At 43.5% G+C, this 12,547-nt stretch overlaps 1 long non-coding RNA gene across 1 annotated transcript; it reads right to left on the reverse strand.

Moving 5' to 3' along the window:
• Positions 1 to 7,954: 7,954 nt before the first annotated feature.
• LOC145823467 (uncharacterized) lies at positions 7,955 to 9,927 on the reverse strand. Its single transcript, XR_014365751.1, has 3 exons — positions 9,729 to 9,927; positions 9,387 to 9,621; positions 7,955 to 9,182 (listed from the first exon to the last, which is right to left on the reverse strand). It is a non-coding gene; the product is annotated as an uncharacterized LOC145823467 (long non-coding RNA).
• Between the last annotated feature and the right edge of the window lie 2,620 nt (positions 9,928 to 12,547).

Here is a 12,547-nt window from a genome sequence, read left to right on the forward strand (position 1 = left end):
AGCCCCGCTCGAGCGTAAGACACAGAATCATGCTCGAGCGTGAAGAAAGCCGCTCGAGCGTCGATTGCACCCTCACAGAAGTTTTGCAGGCGCTGCACCCGCTCGAGCGTCAAACTCCCCGCTCGAGCGGAGGAGCAAAAACAAGGGATCACGCTCGAGCGTAAAAACTACCGCTCGAGCGGAAGAACTGCAGAGCAAAATACTGGGAGATGGAAAATCCCGCTCGAGCGTTAAAACTCCCGCTCGAGCGGAGAAGCAACAACGAAGGGCCCGCTCGAGCGTTAAAACCTCCGCTCGAGCGTGAAGGCCAAAATCTGGGCATCACCTATTGGCATCAACAATCAACCAACCTGTAACAGACCCGCCCAACACAACCTATAATTCAAATACTAAGAGATTAAAGGACAACAACAACCAATAAGTAATGACAGGATCCACGGAACCTAAGTCCGGATACAATAATCTAAAGAGAAAAGACCGGGGTCGCTATAACCTCCCCCCCTTAAAAGAATTTCGTCCCCGAAATTAAGCACAAGGTTTTAAAAACAAGTTTTCTCAAATTCCAACAATATGTCAACTCAATAATAAACAACTTGACCCAACACCGGCCATTCCATCTCTCAACTAAGAGGCATGCCACAATATGTAAAACAAACATATATCTCAACCTGCATTAACACTATGCAATTTTCTTTCAATTTCAACAATTTTCAATATATTCAATATATACAATGTTCCATTAAACTTCCATTTCGAGGCAAGTTCCAAAATATTTCCATTAACCAAAACATTCTAAATGTTGTACAGCTTAAGACATATATAAAAAGCTTTAAAGTTCGACAATATTACAAATCAATAAACATGTCCGGATATTTCTCGCGGACTTCCAACTCACGTTCCCATGTGGCTTCCTCCACCCCGTGATGTTTCCACAAAACTTTCACCAAAGGAATGGTCTTGCCTCGCAAGACTTGATCCCGCTTATCCAAGACCCTAACCGGTCTCTCCTCATACGAGACATCCTCATCAACTACTAAATCGGTCCAATCCAATACATGTGATGGATCCGGCTCATACTTCCGAAGCATACTCACATGAAACACGTCATGTACTCCGGACAACTGCGGCGGCAAAGCTAAACGATAAGCAGTCTCGCCAATCCTCTCAAGGATCTCAAAAGGACCAATGAATCGAGGGGACAACTTCCCGCTCTTCCCAAACCTCATCAATCCCCGTCTTGGTGATATCTTCAAAAAGACATGATCACTCACCTCGAACACCAAAGGTCTCCTCCTACGGTCGGCATAAGATTTCTGACGACTCTGGGCTGTAACAAGCCTCTTACGGATAAGCTCAACCTTCTCCGTCGTTTCCCTCACTAACTCCGAACCCAACAGAGGTGCATCACCCACCTCGGCCCAACAAACAGGAGACCTACACGGTCGGCCGTATAAGGCCTCAAACGGTGCCATACCGATACTAGATTGGAAGCTGTTGTTGTAGGCAAACTCCACTAATGGCAAGTGCCTCTCCCATGACCCGCTAAAGTCAAGAACACAACCCCGAAGCATATCTTCAAGGATCTGAATAGTACGCTCGGACTGCCCATCAGTCTGAGGATGATAAGCTGTGCTAAAGGTCAACTTAGTGCCTAAGGCACTCTGCAAGCTCTGCCATAATCTGGCAGTAAAACGAGGATCTCTACCCGAGACGATCGTCACTGGAACCCCGTGCAATCTCACTATGTCCCGAATATACAAGTCGGCAAGATGATCTACCGTATCTCTCACGCGCATAGGAATAAAATGCGCCGACTTAGTTAACCGGTCTACAACCACCCAAATAGCATCACTACCCCGCTGAGTCCTTGGAAGACCCACAACGAAGTCCATAGTGACGTGTTCCCACTTCCACTCAGCAATAGGCAAGGGTTGCAACAAACCCGCTGGCCTCTGATGTTCAGCCTTCACTTGCTGACAAGTAAGGCACTTAGATACGAAAGCTGCCACATCTCTCTTCATACCCCGCCACCAAAACTGGCGACCCAAATCCCGATACATCTTAGTACCTCCCGGATGCACCGCAAGGCGTGAATGATGAAACTCTCGGAGTACCTCCTCTCGATGAGACTCCGGCACAAATAGACGGTCTCGGTATCTCACACTCAGGTCGGGATACACCATCAAACCTTTCTCAACCTTCCCACCAGAAATCTTCTCACGGAGGGATTCTATCTCATGGTCGCCCCTCTGAGCCTCTAACACTCGAGTCACAAGTGTAGGTTGTGCAACAACAGAAAACAAGGCCGCAGCCTCAACGGATTCGCCCAGAAGCAAATCAAACTCTCCAAGTGCACCTAACATCTCCCACTCTCGGATGGCTATACTAGCTATGTCACCAACAGGTTTCCTGCTAAGGGCGTCGGCCACCACATTGGCCTTTCCCGGATGATAATGCAATTCAAAGTCATAATCCTCTATGAACTCCATCCACCTCCTCTGCCTCAAGTTCAAGTCTTTCTGTGTAAACAAATATTTCAGACTCTTATGATCCGAGAATACCTCAAATCTCTCACCATAAAGATAATGCCTCCAAACCTTCAAGGCAAATATCACAGCTGCTAACTCTAGATCATGCGTAGGGTAATTCTGCTCGTGAATTTTCAACTGACGTGAACCATAGGCAACTACTTTCCCTTCTTGCATTAATACACAACCCAGACCCTCTCGTGAGGCGTCACAATAGACTGCATAACCCAACCCTCTCTCTGGAATAATCAATACTGGAGCGGTAGTCAGTCTAACTTTCAACTCCTGAAACGACTTTTCACAAGTCTCACTCCATACAAATTTAACTCCTTTCCGAGTCAGTCTAGTCAACGGTGATGCTAACCTGGAGAAGTCTTTCACAAACCGACGGTAATACCCAGCTAACCCCAGGAAACTGCGGATCTCAAACACACTCTTAGGCTGTGCCCAATCTCGCACTGCCTCTACCTTGGATGTATCAACAGACACTCCTTCACCGGATACCACATGGCCTAAGAATTTGACTTCTCTCAGCCAGAACTCACACTTCCCAAACTTGGCATACAGCCTATGGGCTCTAAGTAACTCAAGCACCACCCTCAAGTGTGCCTCGTGCTCCTCCTCAGAAGGCGAATAGATAAGGATGTCGTCCACAAAAACGACTACAAACTGATCCAAGAATTCCCGGAAGATCCGGTTCATCAAGTCCATAAAGACTGCCGGTGCATTGGTGAGCCCGAATGGCATTACCAAAAACTCATAATGGCCATACCGCGTACGGAATGCCGTCTTCGGAATATCCTCTTCCCTGACCCTCAACTGGTGGTAACCCGATCTCAAGTCTATCTTTGAGAAACAACGGGAACCCTTCAATTGGTCAAACAGGTCATCGATACGAGGCATAGGGTACTTATTCTTAACCGTAGCCCGATTCAATTTCCGATAATCTATGCAAAGTCTCAAAGCACCACCTTTCTTTTTAACAAAGAGGGCCGGTGCTCCCCAAGGCGAAACACTAGGACGTATAAAACCCTTGTCTAGTAACTCCTGGAGTTGGATCTTCAACTCAACTAACTCAGCTGGAGCAAAACGATAGGGTGCCATAGAAATCGGCGCCGTGCCGGGCACTAAGTCAATAGAGAATTCAATCTCTCGATGCGGTGGCAAACCAACAAGATCCTCGGGAAAAACCTCCGAGTACTCACACACCACCCTTGGCAACACAATCTGAGTCTCACCGTCCTCACTAATCGAAAGGTTAGCAAGTAGACCACTAAGCTCACTCCGTCCTCGCGGAACATACCCCGGTGGCAAAACACTACCAACACGGTCCCCCAGAAAATGAAAACACTCACCATTCACGGTACAACAAGTGACTCTCTGGCGGTAGCAATCAATAACTGCCCGGTATGACGATAACCAGTCCATACCCAAAATAACATCGAAACCTCTCATAGGCATAACTACAAAGGAAAATGGGATTCTATGGTAATCAACCTCTATATCACAACCCCTAACACCGTGTTTCAAAATCAATTCACCCCCAAGAGGCGACACTACACAAATAGGAGATGCTAACTGTGCTAACTCCAACTCCAAAACAGATGCAAATGCAGCAGACACAAAGGAATGAGATGCACCCGTATCAATCAAAACATTAGCAACCGAGTTGCAAAACAAGAAAGTACCTCTCACAACAGATGGAGCCGGTACAAGATCCTGCGCGGTAACAGCATACACGCGCCCAGATGACCTCTGATCAACCTGCTCACCCCTAGGAGCATAAGATTGTTGCACCGACTGAGACGATGAAGCCCCCTGATTAGCCCTCGAGGCCTGGCCCGACTGAGCTGGCTGCTGACCCTGAATCTGCCTCAAACCAGATGCACCAGGTGTGCCACCCAACTGGGGGCAATACCTCTTCATATGCCCTGGCTGACCACACTGATAACACGAGAGTGGCTGACCTCTACCCTGACTCTGGCTCTGAGATCGGGCCGAAGAAGATGCTGCTCTCTGAACTCCTCCCCTCTGAGGACAAACTGGAGACTTGTGGCCCAACTGGCCACACTTGAAACAGGTAATGTCTCCCTGACTGCCTTTCCCCGAACTAGCACTCGGTACAGGAAAAGTCGATCTCGAAAAGCTACCATGAGACTGCTGGGGATTAAAACCCTTCTGTCTCCTACCATCACTCTGACTATCCTGACTCCTCTTGGAGCCCTTCTGCCCTTCCTCCTCCTCTTGCATCATGATCTCCATATGGGCTGCAGCATCAACCATGCGCCCATAATCCCGAATCATAGTTCCCCCAACTCTCAGCTTGAGGCCACGCCTCAACTTCTTCTCAAACTCAATACAGCGGCGTTCCTCAGACGCCACTAACTCAGGTGCAAACCTGGACAAGCTAGTAAATGCAGCCTCAAACTCGGCCACAGAAGAACTCGACTGCTTAAGCTGACAAAACTGATCTCGCAGCTTCTCCCTAACTGCCGGAGATAAAAACTTCTCCTGGAAAGCATTCACAAAAGCCTCCCACGTACCTCCTATACGCCCCTTAGTAAACTTCCACCACTGACCCGCATCCCCCTTCAACTGGAAAGATGCCAAGGTCACTTTCAACCCCTCGTCTTCGATGCCCAGCATCTCAAACGTCTTCGTTGTCTGTTCGAGCCATTCATCTGCCTTAAGCGGCTCTTTAGGATCACCCACAAATTCATCCGGATTGGACCGGAAGAACTCCCTCTTCAGAAAGGAAGGTCCTGCATCCGCAATACCAGCCTGAGCTTGATTCTCAGCTCTGAGAATGCCTACTGACTCCCTGAATGCCCCCGCTATCTCTCGAGCTAAAGCGCCCAAAGCCTGCTGGCCTACTGGCTCGGCCACATTGGCCTGGCCAATTCCCTCCTGAACTATCGGAATCTCCTCTGGCACAGGCACCTCCTGCCTACCCGGCCTACCACGCCTACCGCGTCCTCGTCCTCGTCCTGACATCCTAATAAAGGAAACAAAGACATTAGCACATTAATAAATGTGCCAAAGCTAAACACTCGCGTCCTAATACAATGGACAACAATAATTCATTCCACGTAAGCACATAATCACATAAGCACCTACGAATTTCATTCCCGGATAATGATAGTCCCAATGCGTTACTATAGTTCCGGTTGGAAGCAGCAGTGATCAAGTGCCTTTCCAACAAGACTACTAGAAACTCAAGGGTCAAATCACCATCCTAGAAACTACATTCCATACCCACATAGTCACATAAACATGTTATCACGTAAGCATATAACATTACACTAAGTCTCTATCAAACGAGACGAACCCATTGTGATACTAATCACTTCCCACGTACCCAAAGTATTCAAACCCGGTACGCTCTGATACCAAGTTGTAACGCCCTCAAAATAAACCCATAATAGCCATAACATCAACATGCATTTATAAAAGAAAACGAATCATTTGAGTTAGTCATCAGAGTATTCTTATTGACAGACATTACTTGTAACATCCTGCAACATCAAAATAAATGCCCTAAGGGCTTACATCTTTCCAAGCTAACACTTGGACACAAAAAAGATGAGTACTAACTCATTTACAAGTTAAGCCCTAGGCTTGAATGTTTACATGAAATCCCAAAAATAACAAAATAAAACATATAACTAAAGACAAGTCTTCAAAATCCCAAACATCAAATCCTTCCAGGCTATGTCCGTGGAGGTAGCTTATCACCTGAACCTGAAAATGATGTTCCCATAAAGGGTGAGCCACAGCCCAGTAGAAAAATACTAAACCAAATATAAGCATTGAATAAAGCTATAGCATTCAATAGATGGTTAATCAAGATAATCAATTTTATTATTAAACAGTCTCATGACACTAATGTCTAAGACACATTTCACTTTCCATTATTATCAACATGGCTCAGAACCTGGCCAAACGTACAACAGTGAATTATATATCATAGTCGCATTACTTCCAATATCAACAAAACAAATGAGACTCATGCTCATATCAAAACACTTCATACTTCCCATTTGATACACATTTTAGTGCTGTATCAATAATCATGTAAAAACACTTCAATATAATAAGCACACATAAAAATGGTGCTAATGGAGTCCATCCCCTATCTCCTCCCAAACAAAAATCCGGTTTAGAGGTCCATCCCCTATCTTCCCCTAAACCGTGGAGTACATCCCCTATCTCCTCCCACACAATATGCAAATGCAATGCTCAACCAATACACGTATTTTCAGTATTAAATCAATAGTCAAAATTAATGACTTAACCAATGTGATTAGTTTCAGTTATTCCTAATCCACATGCAATGTCTACAACAATCACGACTATCCTCCACCGATAGCCCAAAACAGTTATTTCTAGACTGGAAATAAATATGTCAACAATTTAATAGGTGAGTGATTTAAATCATCCAACTACACCATTTAATCTATGAATTCATCAATTTCATGAATTTAACCAAATTCCCCAATTCCCTTAAATTAATTTTACAAATTAATTAATTAATACAACTAGGGTTTTTCCCAAAATTATCTAAGTGACCTCAACATCTTAAAATACCAAAACTTAGAACAAAGCTTATAGAATAGAGTAGGAAATCCCTACCTTGAAGATCACAACTAAAATAGAGAAGATGGAGATGATGACCCAAAATCCAAAGTGCTCCAAATCCTCTCTTTTTCAGATTAAAAGAAAGATCTCGTGAAGCTCTACCTTTCTTCCAAAGGAACTAGGGTGGAAGACCACCGGAAATAGATCAAATCTTGGAGAGAAGGTAAGAGTAGAGAGAGAGACTCTCAAGGGGCGGTTTTTAAAAGTTAAGAGATGAAAAGGTAGGTCAAAAAGTGATCAGAAAAGTGAAATCACGGACTGATGTAGTCGACTCTACGCTCGAGCGTAGAAAGCCCCGCTCGAGCGTAAGACACAGAATCATGCTCGAGCGTGAAGAAAGCCGCTCGAGCGTCGATTGCACCCTCACAGAAGTTTTGCAGGCGCTGCACCCGCTCGAGCGTCAAACTCCCCGCTCGAGCGGAGGAGCAAAAACAAGGGATCACGCTCGAGCGTAAAAACTACCGCTCGAGCGGAAGAACTGCAGAGCAAAATACTGGGAGATGGAAAATCCCGCTCGAGCGTTAAAACTCCCGCTCGAGCGGAGAAGCAACAACGAAGGGCCCGCTCGAGCGTTAAAACCTCCGCTCGAGCGTGAAGGCCAAAATCTGGGCATCACCTATTGGCATCAACAATCAACCAACCTGTAACAGACCCGCCCAACACAACCTATAATTCAAATACTAAGAGATTAAAGGACAACAACAACCAATAAGTAATGACAGGATCCACGGAACCTAAGTCCGGATACAATAATCTAAAGAGAAAAGACCGGGGTCGCTATACTCAATCTCTTCATTCGATTCGGGTTCGTATGCAGGCTCGTATCCCAACAACTCAGAAGGAGAATGCTTCTCGTAGCTAAGAGTAGTTTTGATTGCCATTCTATTTTCTAAAGTTTTCCTCCGCTTGAAACAACCCTTCCCTAAAAAAAGAGTGGAAAACACAAAGCATTATATGAAAGTGCTAGGAACTAAAGGCAAGTAGAGAAGCAAGAAAAACGTAAAGCAAGATAGAGACCTGGGCAACCATTGACCCTCGGTACTAACTCTGTTCAATGCTTGGTCCCAGTTAGAAATTTCCAATTTCCCCTTACGAAAAAAGAAGTCATCACCATGCTTATCTATGTCAGGAAAATTGGTCACCAATTGGTATGCTAGAGACTTAGCACGAATGTAATATGTCGCACTGCTACTATGAGACATATAGTAAAACCAAAAAATATCCCAAATGCCTAAACCAAGCCCGAGTCTTTGGTTTAAGGCACACACACCTGACACTATCCTAAAGGAGTTGGTGGAAATTTGCATAGGAGTGTGCTCAACATGGTGTAAAAAGCAACGAAGCAAAGGGTCAAGCAGGAATCAAACCCCACTTCAACGATACAAGCTATGGTGAAAGCAGTCGTGTTTTTAGTGCCTTTTCTCTCAGCACTCGGCCTGGCCAAAGTTAAGGTCACATCCTTCTGCATGTTATACTCTCCACGAAACCAAGCCATGCCCTTTGGAGTATTTACCCAACTCTAATACTTCCCCATGAACAAAACGTAAACCAACAGCAAAGAACAACAAGAGGTGAAGTAAGTGGCAAGGAAAATTTGACGGACTTACAGTACCAAACCAATGCCGCAAGCAACGAAGTGACCAACGCCCGCAAAGAAATCAAAATTCACTATGCAGATCCATAAATAAACAAACTTGCTAGGAATTGAAGTCAAAACTGTTCAAGAAAAAAGCAAGGTCACAATCATTGAAGTCAAAATTAAAGACAAATAAGGGAGACCATGGGAATCCCCAAAATAGAATCCTAATTAAAGATAATAGATGGATAACAAAAATGACAAGGCAGCCAAGCTCAAATAACTAAGAGCAGCACATAACATCAGCAGGGCAAACTCAACAGTGGCAAAGAAACAACGCAACGGTGAAACCCACTAGCGGCGAGTGGCAAACCGATAGCAGGGAGCGTCAAAATCCACCACCAGCGGTGAAGCCCTCAAACTTTGAAGGCATTAAGGATCTGGTAAAGATGAAGAAGTCTAAAACAACAAGATGGAATTTCTAGAGTGAGAAAATGAAAGGCCAAAAAAAAGGGGAAATGCCCCAACTAACAACCGCCAGAATCAATGGAGAGAGAGATAGAGAGAGAGAGAGGGAGAGAGAGAGAGAGAGAGAGAGAGAGAGAGAGAGACATAGAAATCAACAACAGAGATTGAAAGGTTACCTACAAGGTTGTAACTTACAACCCACGTCGGTAGCAACGATGCCGGAGCAACACATCCATGGACAAACTGACAAACGTTGTCAATGAGGAAGGCTGCCGAAAACGTCAAATACTGTCAAAGAGGCACACCCCAAGAGTATGCAAGATAAGCAACAATTTGTGCTATACAGAGAGAGATTGAAACCCATATTTTTGTTTATCCTCCAATTAAAGCTTAACGCGTATCTCACAACAGCTGCAAAAAGGATAATTCATATCAGAGCCAGATCAACAAAGCATGAATTTCAGAAAAAAAAAAACAAAAACAAAAACAAAAAAGGGGGCTTTGTTAGGCAAACCCACCTACAGATATCACACTAATGGACCGTCGACACTAAAAATGGTTTCTCCCTTATTTGATTCTCAACAAATGCTTGAAAGAAAGGGCAGAACCACCAAACAAAGCTTAAGTATGTGGTCAATGTGTTGGGAAAGCAAAAGGGCAGTTGGTTCAACACAATAGTCTGACCACAGAGCTGAAATTTGGCCCAATTCCCGAGCTGTGTGGAAGACCGAGCAAAAAGTAAATATATCAACATGCTGCAAGTCCATTCTAATAAAATAAAACAAACCAAGAAAGTCAAAAGTAGGGGCCCAGCAAGCACTCAAGGCATATGAGTTAAGGGGTGATGTACAACACTTAATGGATATTGGGACCCGCCTAATTTGTCTACATAAGGCCAAGCATTTCAATTTGCAAACATAACCATTACAAATATGGCTGCCAAGAGTTGGAAAGTTGCTGGGCCCATGGCAATCAATGTTGAACTAACCAAGCTCATGAAATCAAGTGCATGCAACTAGCATATTGCTTCAAGGCTAGGAAAAAAGAAAATCAAACCCAACCATGGCAGCGGGTCAATAGCATAGCTCACCCTCGAAGACTCCGAGCACGAGCTAGGGGCCAAATGAAGAGGGTCATTTACAACTCTGCACCAAGCATAAGCAAAACAATGAGAAGACCACAAGTCCAAGGGCGACGCTTAGGCCCAGTAATGCTACAAGATCATAACGTCAAACCTAAGCACGAGTTTCGGCCGAGCTAGTGTTCAATGGGCCAAACCATGTGGGCCAAGTGTTTACTTGAACCAGAGAACCACGAAGGGACCAAACATAGAGACCAAGTGTGATCTTAAGCCCAACGGACCGAGTGATCCAAACCACGCAACCCAAGTATAAACTTGAGCCGAGTGCAACTAAGGAGGATAACCAACTTGAATCAATGCGCTAAACCAACCATAAGAGCGTTCGGTGTGATCCAATCGCCCAAATTAACTCGCATCCAATACACGGAAGGAGAGCTTGATCTTCCACGAATAACAGAATTGCTTAACGGATTCTTTGCTCTCCCCATTGACGAGCAACCTAGCATTTCAACTGAGTTCCAGGCAGTGAAGATAGAAACAAGGTGAGCAAGTCAAACGGTCCTTGTGAAAGATAACCTCACTCTCCTTGAGGTGGGGATGGATTTCTTGATACTCTAAACTTACACGTCTTGTCCACTTTCTCTCTACCAAATTTTGATACTAACTCAACCGTCAGAGGGGTTTCCGACCAACCCCAGGTTGGGCAACCTAACCGTTTGTTCCTTGTGCAGGCCTTCACCCATCGGTGCGCTATAGGGGTGGGCTCGGATCGGTTGTGGCCATAGAACTTCCAATCCACCATCCGTCAACCAGATTGGTGGATTGGAGAAAGTCAATCCACATCCGTCCGCCAATCCGACGGATGTGGATTGAGCGGATTGGCGGATTGACGGATGGATGCAAATCGGTTTGGTAGTTTAAAATTTTATAAATTTTCAACATAATTCAACTTATACACTTTCTCAACAAACAAAAAAAAAAATTGCAGTCAATGACATAACAGACTATTACGATCATTGCATGCCTCATCCAAAGAAATAAAGTTTGAAACTTTATCCACATATTACTTTCATAGCATGCCTCATCCACATAAAGTATTACAATCTGTGGTTCTTAAAATATAAAAACAATTCAAACCACCAAAGCCATGAATAGAGTAGCAGTAGAGATTGTATGTATCTGTATTGTTATATCTAGCATATATAATTTTTTTATTTATTATTTTTAGAGTTAGATTTAAAAACTAAAATATATAGATAAATAATACATTTATTTTTTTCAATTCAAAAAATATATTTAAGTTGAAAACTCTTTTTCAACATAATATATTCAATAGAATATTTAAAAAAATTTCAATTGAAAACACAAATAGAATATATAAACAAATCGAAAACATAAAGTCTTACAAATTACTAGGGATGCTCAGCGGCTTGGCGGTTCGATTGTGGCTAAAGGAGCCTCAAATCCGCCATCCGTCCAAAACTAGGTGGATTGGAAAAAATTAATCCGCAGCAGTCCGCTCGTCATCACGCATCCGTCCAAAATGCAGCGGATCAGTTCGGTCGGTTTGGGTGGATCGGTATATCCGCTACTCACCCCTAGTGCACCAGGGTTCATCCACGAAGTTCCATCTTACTTTATTGCGAAAATCGGTCCGCACAATATGTGTGTATTCTGGCACTTTTGTATGTGAGTTTCACTAAATTTTGTTGAAGAATTATTTGGAAAATTATGTGTGTTTTATTAAGTAGAAGAAATGTTAAATAAAAAAATATATTTTTGCCTCTTACGCTGTGTTTGGTTGGGGGATATAAGGAGGGATTTGGAAAAAGAAAGGGAAAATGTGTGTGAAACTAGGTGAAATGTAGATATATTTTATTAACATTTCACTACCTTTTCTATTTTCATTTCCAAATCCCTCCTCAAATTCCCCTACCAAACACAGCATTAAAGTCTAGTGGACAGAAGTTGATTGTAACTTGATTTTGATTTAAAATATAAGAGGTTGATTGTCATTAAATAAAAGTGAAGGGGTTAAAGCAAAATAGTTTATAAAACCAGAAAAAAACAATCAAAAATTGATACAATTTTAGATATACTGTAGATATAATATTCTTGTCGTGGGATCACTCCATGAATGCATTTTGGTCTTAGATTTTAAATCCTAGATAATTTTGTTTTGGAAATGTACAGTTACTGTTTCGTGAGAATATAAAAGTGCTAAATGTAATTTAAGCTACACTGAATTCTAATGAC

The sequence above is a fragment of the Camellia sinensis genome, chromosome 4, assembly GCF_055761805.1.
Source record: "Camellia sinensis isolate YWXY chromosome 4, ASM5576180v1, whole genome shotgun sequence".
NCBI classification, from domain to species: Eukaryota; Viridiplantae; Streptophyta; class Magnoliopsida; order Ericales; family Theaceae; genus Camellia; species Camellia sinensis.